Source organism: Bubalus kerabau, chromosome 1 (assembly GCF_029407905.1).
Source record: "Bubalus kerabau isolate K-KA32 ecotype Philippines breed swamp buffalo chromosome 1, PCC_UOA_SB_1v2, whole genome shotgun sequence".
NCBI classification, from domain to species: domain Eukaryota; kingdom Metazoa; phylum Chordata; class Mammalia; order Artiodactyla; family Bovidae; genus Bubalus; species Bubalus kerabau.
This window is the reverse complement of record NC_073624.1, coordinates 196,845,060-196,860,678: the sequence shown is the minus strand read 5'-3', so window position 1 is coordinate 196,860,678 and position 15,619 is coordinate 196,845,060. Positions and strand designations below refer to the sequence as shown.

The 15,619-nt window shown below is 38.5% G+C and overlaps 1 long non-coding RNA gene across 1 annotated transcript in view; it reads right to left on the bottom strand.

Moving 5' to 3' along the window:
- Positions 1 to 9,142: 9,142 nt before the first annotated feature.
- Positions 9,143 to 15,619, bottom strand: part of LOC129629089 (uncharacterized) — a 352,035-nt gene continuing 345,558 nt past the window's right edge. The window contains exon 5 of the long non-coding RNA XR_008703074.1: positions 9,143 to 9,259. This is a non-coding gene — a long non-coding RNA (uncharacterized LOC129629089). The remainder of the gene's footprint in view (positions 9,260 to 15,619) is intronic.

Sequence of the window (15,619 nt, the reverse complement as noted above, 5' to 3'; positions counted from 1 at the left end):
GGGACTGAGGAGTCAGTTACTAATGTGATAGCTTTTTACAAGAAAGAAGAAATGTTTAATGTAAGGAGATGGAAACTAATCTACAATCATCATAGAACACAAAACTTAATTTTTCAGTATTATAGAGTTTAAATATATATATATATATTTTAAACTTCTGCTCTTATTTTGATTATTGCATATCAATTTTGTGGCTTTGAGAGTTGTAGAAACCCCCCAAAAAACACAACAATGCTAGAATGATTTTGGATTACACTAACCAACTTCAGAAAGTCTAATTAAAATTGATAGTAGAATTAAATATAGTGTAAATGTGGCCATTATACAAAAATCACAGGCACAAATCCATGAAACACCAACAGCAATCAGAGGATAGAAAAAGAGGAAAGGACTGTGGTTGACACTAAAACTCAATAGGTGAGTTTAATTACAAGAGAGAATATATGTGGCCTATTTGTTCTCTGTCTCTTTCTATCACTTATACACACACACACACACACAGCAGGAGGATCTGATACAATTCTTCCCACAGAAGGAAACTAGGGGTTGTTTCCCAGTTCAGGCTGGAGAATCTGGGTTTCATTCCCCCACCCCAACAGGACTCTGACTCCAAATTATCAAGCTGAGAAGTTGCCAAAGTAAAAATTATCTTTTAAAACTTTTAAAGCTCTATAAAGAAGTGTCTTATAACTACTTAATGATATGTTACTCAAATTGGCAAACCAAAACAGTAACAATGTCATGAGGTATACCGTAGCAAAGTAACAAATATTGGCCAAGAATGACATTGACATTTATGAGCATGAAATGCTAGATTGTAGAACTTACTTGGTAGGCAACCACACAATAGTTTTAAGACAAAATAAAGTATATATGTGCTTCCTATTCTGGGAAATGTATATATTTCTCATTTGTTTTTCAGATGAAAACAATCTCTATTCCTTCCTAAAAAATTATGACTTTGTTCAGAAGAGCAAATTGCCCAGCCCTGGTGATTCATAATCTATTCATGGCAATTAGGGGTGACCCTGTGACCTGTTTAGCCAGTAAGATTCTGAGTAGAACTTTGCTGAGAAAGATAGCACCATAGAAAGTTTTCTTTGTAAAGGAGAATAGAGGAGGAAGGTTTTATTCTTCATTGCTTCTTTCTGTTACCCACGCAGATGTAATGGCTGGATCTGTAGCAGATATCTCGTGACCATGAGATAACCATGGAGATGAAAACCAACATTCTGAGATGTCCAAGCAGAAAGGAAGAAAGATCCTAATTGAAAATAAACCAACACTACCAACAGTGAATATCTTGTGGATATCTTGTCATGCAAGAAAAAAAAATATATCCCAATGTTTCAGTTATTTTTTTGTTAACATATTGTTGATTTCAATCAACTATATCTCTAACTGATACCATTGGTTTCCCTGGTTGATAAGACTTTTCTCACTTTCTGGCCACATTCTTTTCTTGCTTTTCTCTGGCACTTAGTTTGGCAGAGAAGTCCAGTCTAAAGTCCTCAAAATATTCTGTCTCTAATATTTTTTTATCCATTTCCCTACCAATTGTTATTATATTCTATTGTCTAGTACTTGCCTAGTAACCATTCTCTTCCCCCTTACCCTCTCTCTGTCTACTTCACAAGTTGAAGTGTAAACTAGTTCGTGTTACCCTATAACTCCCACACAGATCTCATCACGTAAAAGGTACATCTTATCCACATCTACCACCACAGTCCCACCTCAGAGCCCTGTTCAGATCCTAGGTCATGACTAATTCCATTTCTATTTGTCATTCATCAATATTTACTGAGCCCGTGTTATATGTACATGTTGTGAGCATAGCAGAAAAGATATTTATTAAGTGTTCAGACTCCAAAAACTGAATACCTGGATTCAAATCTTGTGATTTTGGACAGTTTATTAAATTCTCAGTGCATCAATTTTCTCATCTATAAAATGGAGTTAATACTATCACATACACTTATGATTTTATGAGTATTAAATGAGTTCATACATGTAAAATACTTAGCACTTGTGTTCAGTTCCTCTTAAGAACTCAGCACACAATAGTTACGAACCATAGCACTTACAAAGTTGTTTAACTTACCCTTATACAATCAGAAACTTAAAATCACTATGGGAGAGGTGGGGTGGCTAGGAAATCTCAATATAAATTACAATTTAAAATGAAATATTTGTGCCAATAAAGGAAAGTTAAGACAAAGAAAAAACTATTTCTAGGTCAGGTGATTAAGACTTCAGGAATGGGAGATTTTGAGCTTAGTCTTGAACAAATGTATGCAGGACTCCTCTGTTCCCTACTCAGGCAGCTTTCTTCAAGTCTTCTTTGGTCATAAATCCCCAGAACTGACTTCCTTTACTTGATAATTGAATGAATTCTAAATAGTTTGGGAATGGAGAGATGATGTGAGCCAACAAAGCTAACAGTGAAGATTGTACGCAAAGCACTGGGGAGGAGTTATGTTCTCTACTCCAGCTGATTCTATGGGCCCCTGCTGTAACCAGCTCTCTGCAGCCCTTCAGGAGAAGGCTCTTTTAATTCTTCTCTCAGTCACTTCCTTGTAGACCAGGCTAACCTCTTTGATGGTAGAGATGGGATAGTTTTGGTGTGAGTCCTACCAAGGGGGTGGGCAGGGAAGAGTGTTCCCGGTGCTGCTTGAGCACCAGGTGACCAGGAGCTGGGCAAAGCCTGAGTCTGTCTGGGGAGGGTTCACACTACAGGGAGGGGCCTTGATGCTCCTGCTTATTCAGGAGGGCTGGATCCACAGCTCCATTAATCTAACATGGTACTCTGGCTCAGGGTCCATGTTATAGCAAATCTCTCTCTGATGGTGTTCCGAGAGAAGGAAATCCCTCTGTACTGTTTTAATGTCTTGCTCCAGGGTTAAAGTTCTGGCATTGTAATATATGGCCTCAAGCCGGGGAGCACAGCAGATCATGACTTGCTCCATGGTCCATTAGAGTTTCCCTCTGTCTTCTAGTCATTAATTCCCCCATTATGGCTTGTTGTTGTTGCTTTTCAGATACTAAGTCATGTCCGCCTCTTTGTGGACATTATGGCTAATTCCCTCATTTTGGAAATTTACATTAAATAACTATTTAATATGTAATACATTTTAATTTTGTATTTTATATATTAAATAATATATTTGATATTGAATAACAGAAGCAGAAGATATTAAGAAGAGGTGGCAAGAATACACAAAAGAACTGTACAAAAAAGATCTTCACAACCAAGATAATCACGATGGTGTGATCATTCACCTAGAGCCAGACATCCTGGAATGTGAAGTCAAGTGGGCCTTAGAAAGCATCACTACAAACAAACCTAGTTGAGGTGATGGAATTCCAGTTGAGCTATTTCAAATCCTAAAAGATGATGCTGTGAAAGTGCTGCACTCAATATGCCAGCAAATTTGGAAAACTCAGCAGTGGCCACAGGACTGGAAATGGTCAGTTTTCATTCCAATCCCAAAGAAAGGCAAGGCCAAAGAATGCTCAAACTACCACACAATTGCACTCATCTCACATGCTAGTAAAGTAATGCTCAAAATTCTCCAAGCCAGGCTTCAGCAGTATGTGAACCATGAACTTCCAGATGTTCATGCTGGTTTTAGAAAAGGCAGAGGAACCAGAGATCAAATTGCCAACATCTGCAGGATCATGGAAAAAGCAAGAGAGTTCCAGAAAAATATCTACTGCTGCTTTATTGACTATGCCAAAGCCTTTAACTGTGTGGATCACAATAAACTGTGGAAAATTCTGAAAGAGATGGGAATACCAGACTCTCTGACCTGCCTCTTGAGAAACCTATATGCAGGTCAGGAAGCAACAGTTAGAACTGGACATGGAACAATAGACTGGTTCCAAATAGGAAAAGGAGTACATCAAGGTTGTATATTGTCACCCTGCTTATTTAACTTATATGCAGAGTACATCATGAGAAACACTGGGCTGGAAGAAGCACAAGCTGGAATCAAGATTTCCAGGAGAAATATCAATAAACTCAGATATGCAGATGACACCACCCTTATGGCAGAAAGTGAAGAGGAGCTGAAGAGACTCTTTATGAAAGGGAAAGAGGAGAGTGAAAAGGTTGGCTTAAAGCTCAACATTCAGAAAACTAAGATCATGGCATCTGGTCCAATCACTTCATGGAAAATAGATAGGGAAACAGTGGAAACAGTGTCAGACTTTATTTTTTTGGGCTCCAAAATCACTGCAGATGGTGACTGCAGCCATGAAATTAAAAGACGCTTACTCCTTGGAAGGAAAGTTATGACCAACCTAGATAACATATTCTAAAGCAGAGACATTACTTTGCCAACAAAGGTCCATCTAGTCAAGGCTATGGTTTTTCCTGTGGTCATGTATGGATGTGAGAATTGGACTGTGAAGAAAGCTGAGCACCAAAGAATTGATGCTTTTGAACTGTGGTGTTGGAGAAGACTCTTGAGAGTCCCGTGGACTGCATGGAGATCCAACCAGTCCATTCTAAAGAAGATCGGTCCTTGGTGCTCATTGGAAGGACTGATGCTGAATCTGAAACTCCAATACTTTGGCCACCTCATGTGAAGAGTTGACTCATTAGAAAAGACTCCGATGCTGGGAGGGATTGGGGGCAGGAGGAGAAGGGGACGACAGAGGATGAGATGGCTGGATGGCATCACCTACTCGATGGACACAAGTTTGAGTGAACTCCAGGAGTTGGTGATGGACAACAATGCCAAGGAGGCCTGGCATGCTGCAATTCATGGGGTTGCAAAGAGTTGGACATGACTGAGTAACTGAACTGAACTCAACATATATTTAATGTAAATTTTCAGAATATATGCATACCTATTATCTAGCTTCTATAATTATAATCAGTAAAGCAGTTTCTTAAAATGTCACTCAAAATGCATACATCTTGTTAGGCTACTGACCCAGGGCAACTTTCTATGTAAATTCATGTAACTATCTAAATATATATATATAATAAATACTTATGAATATTATAAATGTTCAAATATTTATATAAATACTTGCTCTATATTTACATAAATAAGTACCCTAGTGGCCTTTCACAGAACAAGGAATGTTTGTCTTAAGGTATTCTCTGCCTTTGTATCACCCAGAATCAGATAGCAACCTCTCTAGTTAAAGGAAACACAAACACACACTAGTATCATCTCTGGCAATACATCTGGTTATTTTTCCATTCTTGTTTGATCACATAGCTTTAGCAATCTGTCCATATCCATGGATTTATCTCATACTTAAAACTCCTAACCTTCTCCATCACGCTGCTCTCCTCCCATCTCTACCCATGCTGCTTGTAGGACCTGGAACTGAGAAATTGTGCTTCAGCCCATATCAGAGCCCTAGGACTGTACTAACTACGAAGGCTATTCTTTGCAACAACGCTCACCCTCCCTCTGCTCTTTCCTCTGCCCTCTGTCACTTTTGTGTTAGTTCAGTCCATATCTTTCATCCTCACAAGACTGAATGTTGGGTCATGATCTGCGCATCAACAAATCACCTGGAATAAAATGCATAGATAGAGCAGCTAGCTGTGTCTCAAAAAGCTTGGTTCAAACATTCACAATCTCTGCTGCCCACGCTCCTACAGCATACTCTCATAGACAGGCCACCCTTGCAGGCCATATCGTAATTGCTTCCAGTTGCTTAGCGTATCAACTAGACACTGTTCAACTTGGTTATGGAGAACTTCTGCCCAAACTCCTGCCTGTCTCGTAGTTGGCAATGCTCTCACAGAGAATCTGTGATCAAATAACACTAGGCCTCTCCCTCTCCTCATCTAGAGCACATCCCTTCTTCTGGGCCTCAGCACATCAGATTCCCTGTCTCCTTTTGTCAACCCACCGTCTTTCAGCTCCTCCAAATATCCCTGCATAAAGAAGAAACCACTTCCCCAAACTCTTATTCTCTGTTCTGGAAGGCTTTGGGCCTCACACATTTCCTTTATTAATAACTTCCATCTCTCTTTAGCAAAGACTGCACCCAGGAGGGACTCACCTTCCTTTCCTGGGCTGTCCGTTCTCCTAACTAGACACAGACCCTTGAATTATGCTTTTGCATTGTGCCAGCTGAGCCTAGCGCACAATTTGCCATCAGGAACACAATAAATGTCACTGATCAATATGCAGCGATTAAGATTTTGCTTTGTTTTTATGACAGCAACTTCTTCCACAGAAAGAAGATGGACTTCTTGACCTCCAAACTGTTGTTATTGTTGTTTTTAAACATGCAGCACAATAACATATCCCTAGGCATGTTTTCCCTGCATGTTTCACACCACTTAGACTAATGAAAGAAATTCATCATTTAATGTGATTGTTTCAATTGCGATGAACTAGAAAGTGCTACAGGGAAAAAAAAAATAATCTATGGCTACAGACTGCTTCTTGAAATAAAAATATCTGCCCTTTCTTTACGATGGAAAAAGAAAAGAAAAGTACTTTGTGCTGGCAAGGGGCAAGTTCAGGCATATAATGGATCCTTTTGTCAGCTGTCATTTGTTTCTACCAAGTGCTACATACCCTTTACTGGAGATGAATACCGCTCATGTCTACAGACAGACCCAGGGTGGCTTGGGGTGGATTGTAGGCATTTCAAAGTCATTCTCCTACATCTCTGCCTGTGTTTTTCAAGTGCCTATTTTCAATTTGCAGTTGTGCTGGGAAAACGTTTTGATTCTTGATTTAAAATGTGCACTCCCAGAAGGTTCCAAGAGGTTTTCAGGCAGAGAGATAAAGCCTGTCTCTTTATGCTCCTATGCAGCATGTGCTCTGTGGCAATAATACATACCCCACACTGTGCTCAAATCCCTGGTTATGAAAGTCAGTCCAATTCCTATTTGGTGGATCTTTTGACATGCAAGTGCTGTTCCCTGAGGAAGCAAGCCTCTTGCAGCGCTGGCTCTCTCATCCTTTCTTTGTTTCCCATACTCCACACGCTTCTCAGGAAAATTGTAGCGTGAAAGACACAGGAGAAACTCAAACTGTAATAAAAAAGTCAGCTGTAAACAGCATACCTGACACAACTGACTACAGTTAAAAAGCCTTGTTTTATGAAGATAATAAGGTTCGGGTTCAGTGCTCTGACTAGGGCTGAAACAAACATTCGGGCACCAACCAGATGAGTCGCAAATCAGTACCTAGGCCAACTAAGGACCCACAAACACTCTTTCCCAGGTGATATAATCTGCAACTAAATCACGTCCAAGAAAGCTGAGTGAAAGTTTAAATACATTATGAGTTAAGACTTTTAAGCCAAGAACATACAATCAGACTCTGTCTGTAGCCAGAGGGGTTTGATCTCACCTCAGAAACAGCCTTCCATGTAACAAAATACTAAAGAGGCTTCCAAAAATTTTACCACTGGAGCCAAACTGTATCTTTCATCACATTAACAAAGTGCTACAAACTCCTTGAAGAGGAGATTCTATATTTATTCAAAATGTTGTCATCTAGATGCTGGTATTTACTAGATTTTATTTCACAACATTTTTTTTTCCCAAGCAAACTAGCTGAATTGAATTTCAAAACCGAGCTTTCTTTTTGGTGGTAGTTGTGGGGAATGGGGAGGTTGAAGAGCATCAAATCAAAATCTAATGAAGTTTCTAATGATCAAATAAATAATCACTTGACATTTATTGCTATGCTTGGCAATCTGCAGAAATGGAATAGAGCAGAGATGCCGAAAGCCCCATTTCCCATAGATTTACATTATGCTACCACACAGAATTAAGCTGACATAAGCTCTTTAAGACCCACTAAAGCAGCAGATTTTACACAACTTGTTTAGATTTTTTTCCCTTCTCCATGATCCCATATTCCCTGAGTAACTCTTTCTATCTATTTTTGATTCCTTATTCTTTTGAGAGGCCTACTGGAGCCTTCTCTTCATGTCATTTCAGGCTATAACCCTGCAGTTTGAGTTTATCTTAGCTGTAAAATGCAACAGTAATTTATATGCTCCCTTACTCCAGCCTCCTCCGAGGCACTGGCTGCCAGCTGTCTACCCAGCAGTTTAAAGAAAGAGCTGTAATGAGCGAGAGTGCAGCAGGAGAGGGGGCGGCAACACATCAGAGTGCTTTATTTCTGCTTCCTTAGTGAGCACTAAAGCCACATAAATGGCATTTTCTGGTGCTGACTGACAGCGCCATAACCTCCTTCCTCCCCTCCCGCCCCCTCTCCCGCTCCCGCCTCACACCAGCCTTATGGGGACAGGTTTTCTTGTTTCTTCCTTTCATTTCTGAGGCAAGGAGAACAGAGTGAAAAGATGAGAGGAACCTGGGGCAGCTGTGATGTGGTGTGGGATGTGAGTTTCCAGTGCACACCTTGCCCCTCTGTATCAAGAATATGTTCTTGAAGCTGCTGCAAGACAAAGATTCCAGTAGCTTAATGCACTCCACACTGTTAGATTTTAGCTGGACTATTGTGGGTATATTTTTTGATGTGATTCAATTGAGGTTTCTTTTCTTTTTAAAAATATTTCAGCAGTAGGCTTATTTGCCACATTTTTTTTTAAATAGGGCACAGTCACTTTTGTCTCAAATCTAAAATCTATCCCCTTGGCACATTATTTCTTCAATTTGGGGGGATAAAATATGTCTCCTTTCATGCACAGTGGTATATACAACAAGTTCAGAGAGTACGATTCAGCACAAAGCAGTCACAAAGCATTTTCTCCTTACACTGCTAAAAATCATATGGTTCTTTTTTGCCAGTTCATTGAAAAAAATTCCCATTGGACAAAAGGGAATTATATGTATATATGTCACTGTGCAGGATATAAAGACATGCCCTGTTAAGGGATCTGATTTCTTTCCCATGATATTTCTGAATGTGTTGACTATTAACATCTCCAAAGAAGACCTTATCAGTTGAGGATTCATCTCTCCCACATCTCCCTTTAGCTTTGTGTAATCTCAGTTTCTTTCCCAAACTGATATATCTCGGCAGACTTTGGCAGAGCAAAAGCAATGAGCTGTGTTGAACAAGGCTGAGCTCCAGATCAGTGGAATGCTGTCTGAAGGAAGGTGGAGTGGTAGTTAACTCTTGCAGGTACTGGTCCTTGATTCAGACACAACAGAAAGGTCTTTTTGTATTATCTGTCTTACCTTAGTCGACTCCATTGGCCACAACTGTACTTTCAACTGAGAAATGATCCCCCATTATGACAAAGACTTGACGTATCTTTTGTGTGTGTGTGGTGCCCACTAATTTTTCTTCTAAAGCTGAAAAATATATGAAAGATTATCATATTTAGGGAATGTAAATTTACCTGAAGTTTCACAGTACATAGGGGAATAAAAACTTCTCTCTGATTAACATGATAGCTTTGTGATGTTTCATTATAAGTATAATTTGGGGGGAATTAACAGAGGGAAAACAGGAAAAAACTAATAGACGTACTTTTTCTATTAATCCTTCTCTGCTTTCAGTAAAAGATAAGTTAGTCTCTCCAACCTTTCTTCTAATTCCCTTCCAAATGGTACTAGATTTATGAAGAAGAAAAGGAGATCAGAAAGGCTTGTGCATTTCTGGTGTTTTAAAAATAAAACACATGGTTGTTTTACTTTTGAGGAGTCACAGTACAAATGTACTTCAGTGGTTCTAACGTCTTTGGAGGGTAAGGAAGCAAAACTTGCCACCACAAAATGTCTCTTTGGCATGTGGATTATTTTAAGCTGAAAAAAATCAAGACCCAAAAGACTCAAAAAAACTTCAACCTTTCTTTAACTACCTGAAGAATTTAGATAGAGGGCCTGTCTCCAGAATGGACCTATCACCAGAGGTATCTGCAAAGAACAGGAGCTAGATGTAGAGGGGGAAACTACACAGTGCCTGGAGATAAGAGTTCAATGTGCATCCTACTGTTTCTGCATGACCCAGCAAACATTTATTTACCGAACATTTGATTTTCCGTCTCCATGTCAGCTACCTTCCCCCCAGCCCCATAAGTTCCAACCCATTATCCCCAACATCCTTTTTTGCTTTTAGCTGAAGACAGTGTTTAAAGATGTCTTTGGCCATTTTGGTGAGTTACTCAGTTTTTCCAGGTCTCTTCCATGTATATGTGTATTCAACTTTAATTTGATTTGCTCCTGTTAATCTGTCTAATGTCAATTTAATTCTTAAATTAGTCAGAAGAACCTAGAAGGGTAGAAAAAAAATGTATTCCTTCCCAACAGAAGAATGAAGGTCCCAGAAGTTCTCTAAGAAATAAAGAAACACTTTGGAAAATCCAAAGACATAAACCTTATCGTACTTAATAAAAGCCTGAAACAGGAGCAGGTTTCCAGACCCAAAGCAATATGAAATACAGTTGACCCTTGAATAATGTGAGTTTGAACTATGTGGGTCCACTTGTAGGCAGATATTTTTCAATAGTAAATATTACAGTACACGTGGTCCATGGCTGAATGAATCCAAGGATGTGAAGGAGGTGCAGATACAGAGGACTAACTATGAACTATACATCACAGATGAACTCCTGAGTTATTCAAGGGTCAACCATACAGTGACTAGAAAAAGCGTATGGCAAAGAACAAGCAGACTTGCCAGATCTACCAGCTTTTGGAAAATTCTGAGCATAAGCCATAAATCATGGAGCAATCACTCTTCCTATTGTTTTTGGTGTTGGTGGAGGTTTGGGAAAGGATAACAGTGGATAACAGTGTTAACAGTGGATAACAGAGGATAACAGTGATAAGTAATCATTTTTCTTTTAAATGAAGGAAGCAGATGGATCAATGAAATCTACGTATATGATGATATATTGCAAGGAGCATTTTAAAAATACGATGTCTTAAAACATGGAATTGATTGTTGATCCTTTTAAGTCAGCATTTGCTTTTCAATGATATTCAAACAGAGCTGATTTACTTTAAAGAAATTATCTTTATGCTGAATTGATTGTGCCTTTCAGTATGTAAAAAAGTTTAATTCACTTTTATATTATAGACTTTGATACACTATAAAATCTCCCAATTAAACAAAACCAAAACAAATAGAAAATAGTCAACCACCTCCAAAGGCGGAGATTAGCACAATCACTGCTTTCTAGCAGGAAGAACTTGTGATAACAGCAGAAGTTTAAAAAAACAAAAACAAAAACAGGATAAATGATGCAGGGTCAAAGAGTATAAATGATTTTAAAAGATGTCAGGTATAGATTCCACTGCAGAGTAGCTAGCAGAATATAAGACTTTAACATCTCTGAGGCATGTTCCCCCTGGGTCCTGAGCAGGATCCCTAGAGAAACTGAATAAATGAATCAAAGTAAGTGGCATCAACCCTAGAAAATAATACATAAAGAATAATGGCATAGAGTCTGAGCAATCATAAAGATGACTCGCTTATGTTTCTTTTTTTATTTTTTTTAAGTTAACATCCTTTGCACTAACTGTGAATCAAGGCTTCTTAGGTTTATAAAGCAATATGTAACAGTATGAGCAAATACTTTGTCCGTTCCCAATCAGAAATCCCCCTATAGATTAACAAGTCACTTTTAGCACATTCTCACTATATTTAGTAGTGAATTACCATTGCAATTTCTGGCATAGTAAATGCTAGCATCTAGACCCCAAGTTTCACATCACAGGGGTTGTTATCACCCTTTCCTAAATTACTAAGTACTAATTTGACCTGATGATGTGACATTCATTACAAGCTCCTTAAAAAAAAAAAATCTACATTTTTAAGTTTTCTTAACCTAAATACATATGCTCAGAATATTTACACATACACACACACACACACACACACACACAGAGTCTAAATTTGACTGCAAGTATTCTTCTTTAAGATGAAAATTTCATTTTGCACCTGAGTTTCATTTTGTGCCTAACTGAACAGCCACATGGAGCAAATGTTTTTCCTCCACACAGAAATGTAGCAGGTAATAAAGCTGTCTTTGTAGTAAACTGAAAACTCACTATGTAAAAAAGCACTAATTTGGCAACTATGTTAAATACACATTTATATAAAATAGTTCCGGCCCTAGCAGAGTTTATAACTAGTGAGAAGGGGAAAAAGAAATCTTACAAATTTTGGAAAATTGCCAGCAACAGTCAGCAGTAAGTGCCATGTGAGTGGTATAAAGAATAAGAGCTCTCAAATTTCAGAGGAGGGAAGCATTGTTTGGTATTTGGGGGTGGCCCTGGAAGCATAGTTAACTGAAAGTTATGGGTTTAGACTTGGGAAAAAAGAGGTCTAGATATATAAGAATAATGAGAAAGAAATGCTAAGCAGGAGACAGGGGTACGAGAATAGAGAATGCTATATAAAAAAGCAGGAACATGAAAATGGGGGAAAAAATACTTGAAGTGAAGGAGTGAAAAACTGTTTATAAAGACACTACAGGTACCAAGTACTGTCTTAGTTAATGAATATATAAAAGTGATACCATCTTTGACATCTAAAGATGCTTAATAACTAACCACCATCCAAAGACCAACCCTACTGGGCAACATGATGTAGTGGTCCTAGGTCCACTCTGGTTCTGTATAAAATAGAACTGTGGTTTTAACCCTGTGTGTCTCACAAAACAATAAATACACATCCACATACATTCAATTCAGCTCAGTTCAGTTGCTCAGTCGTGCCCAACTCTTTGCATACATTAAATGGATCAAAAAAATTCAACATAAATTTATTGAAGGTTTACTTCAATGTCCCAGGCACGATGCTACTTTACAGAATTGAGAACATGCACAGTGATTAGAACAAAGAGGTAGACTGGAATAGTGGCTAAGAGGATAAGCTTTAAAAACTTTTAACCTGGGTTCCAGCTCTTTGAGTTAGTTTGCAACCCATGGACAATTTAACCTCCCTCAACCTCAGTTTCCTCATCATTAACATAAATAATAACCCTGCTTCCTGGAGTACTTGTGAGAAGTCTACCATAAAGTTCATGAAAAGCATATGTAAGTGCTCAAAAAATGTTACCTGTTTTTAAGAACGGACCATGCATGCAATCAGCTACAGGGAGGAGGAACAGTCTTCATGAGGCTGCTAATTAGATTGAATTAGCAATAGCTCATTTTTGTTCTAGGGGCTTCCCAGGTGGCTTAGTGGTAAAGAATCTGCCTGCCAACACAGGAGGCCCAGGAGATACAGGTTCAATTCCTGGGTCAGGAAAAACCCCTGGAGAAGGAAATGGCAACCTGCTCCAGTTTCTTGCCTGGGAAATCCCATGAACAGAGGAGCCTTGCAGGCTACAGTCCATGGGGTTGCAAAGAGTCAGTTGCAACTAGGCACATATGCATTTTTTGTTTTAACCAAGCCATAAGATTTGCTAACATTCTATCTGAAGTACCTTCTTCAAAGATAGCCCTCTTTGCCCTGTGTGTTGAATCATTATTCAATGAAAAAGTAAAAGTGTTAGTCACTCAGCCGACTTCTTGTAACGCCATGGACTATAGCCCGTCAGGACTCCTCTATCCATGGAATTCTTCAGGCAAGAATACTGGAGTAGGTAGCCATCCCCTTCTCCAGGGAATCCTCCTGACTCAGGGATCAGGTGAACATATTCAACTAAAGCATCATCGGTGGATTTTGTAAAGGTAATAAAATGCCACAGCAATCTTGCTGTTAAGTCATAGTCTCCTTAAAAAAAAAAAAAAAAAAAAAGAATGCCCATGAACCTAAACTCACTCTTTGCAACCCATACCATCCTTTCTTCTCTCCCTTATGGGTTAGGCAGGCTGACTGCCAACTTGCTTTCCTCTTTGAAGTGAGTAGAGTTTGGGGAAGTAGAGAAAGTAACAAGAATAACTCACATGCTGTGAGAGTATATTGTGTGCCAGGCCCTATCCTGAGTACTTAGATGAATGAATACATAATGGACATATTATTTCAGTAGAATATTTATTTGGACAGACTGTAATTCTAATAAGTTGCTATATGTCACTCAAAAAAACCCCACATTAACCCCAACTAATAATGACATAGAAAAAAATGTGGCTATGGGCAGAAAGGGCAGGGCAAGAAAATGAAAAGTAGAATCTACCTGTTTTATTGGACTTCCCATGTGGCGCTAGTGGTAAAGAACCTGCCTGCCAATGCAGGAGACATAAGAGACACAGGCTCGATCCCTGAGTTAGGAGGATTCCCCTGGAGGAGGACTTGGCAACCTAATCCAGTATTCTTGCCTGGAGAATCCCAGGGACAGAGGAGTCTGGCGGGCTACAGTTCATAGGGTTGCAAAGAGTCAAACATGACTGAAGCAACCTAGCACACACGTACCTGTTTTATGAAGTGGGGAAAAATAAGATTGTCGTACACATCCTTATTTTGAGACAAACAAACTGTATAACAATCTCAGCCAGGAGTTTACACACAACAAATGGCACAAACATATAAACGGATAGACATTCCCATGGTCCTAGCTTTAACACGTGGGCATTCTCTACATTGTCAGATATAATGAACTATAAGTTAAACAACAGAGAGGAGGGACATTTTGAAGCAACTGTGACATCTTTGAGGTTTATGTGTTTGATGTGCTATGTAACGTTTATCTTCCTTAACAAATAACCAGAAATAAAAGTAAACTTCTTCCAGTAAACTGCATGACTGCTGTTCAAAACTGAATGCTTTAAAATTGAGGGATATTTTGCAAAACGAAAATAAACACATAATGAAAATATTCCATTGCATTGGTAACTATCTGGTTTTGAGGAAGTTTTCTGGATGACCCTCATAATATTGCTTAGAAATACTGTAGCATGTTGAACATTTGGAATTACTCTCTTTTTAAAAAAAATTATAAATTTAGACTCAGAATCCATACTGATTATACAAATATTGTCCAAAAATGCACGGTACAATTTTATACTTCTTGAACCAGGATTCATGAAACTATCTGAAATATTTCTGGACTTCAAAAAAGAAAACAATCATATACGAAAATAAGAGTAAATAAATAGGATATATATAAAGATATATTATAAACTTGTAAAAGTAGTTCTTTTTAACAGTATGGAAAGTTTTAAAAGAAGGGCCAATCTGTCTGGCAAAATAAGATTTGGTCCACACCAACACCCTAAATTACAAAAGCCTGTTTTTCAAGAATTTTGAGACTCAGAGGGTAATTCTAATTCAATGCTTACCTCACTGTAGAATGGCTTTTGGAAAATACACTCATTGAATGATTTAAGTCTCACAGGCTTCAACACATTCTGTGTTTAACCAGTTACTTCTGGCCACAAAGAAATGTGGTCTCCATCCTCAGCTGGGAATTTTCATTCTTGGCCACAATTTAGAATTCAGGGGCCAAACCAGAGGTAAATCAATAAAAATCTGTGCACTAGAATTTCCTTATTAAAGGAAAAAGAAAATGGAGACAAGTGAAGTTTGGGATTTTTATTTCTTTTCTCCTTACAATTATCTTTTGGTTTTTTTCTAAACTGTCCCTTGCTTCTCTTCTTTTCCCTTTTCCCCCAAGTTTCCATGTTCAACACCATGCCTAAAGTCTCTCCAATTTCATTAATTTCTGTTTCATCATATTCTTCAAATTTCCCTTTGAATCCTCTCCCTTTCCATATTCCCAGATTCATTTGGGGGCCTAACGGATATATGTAAGTATGTGT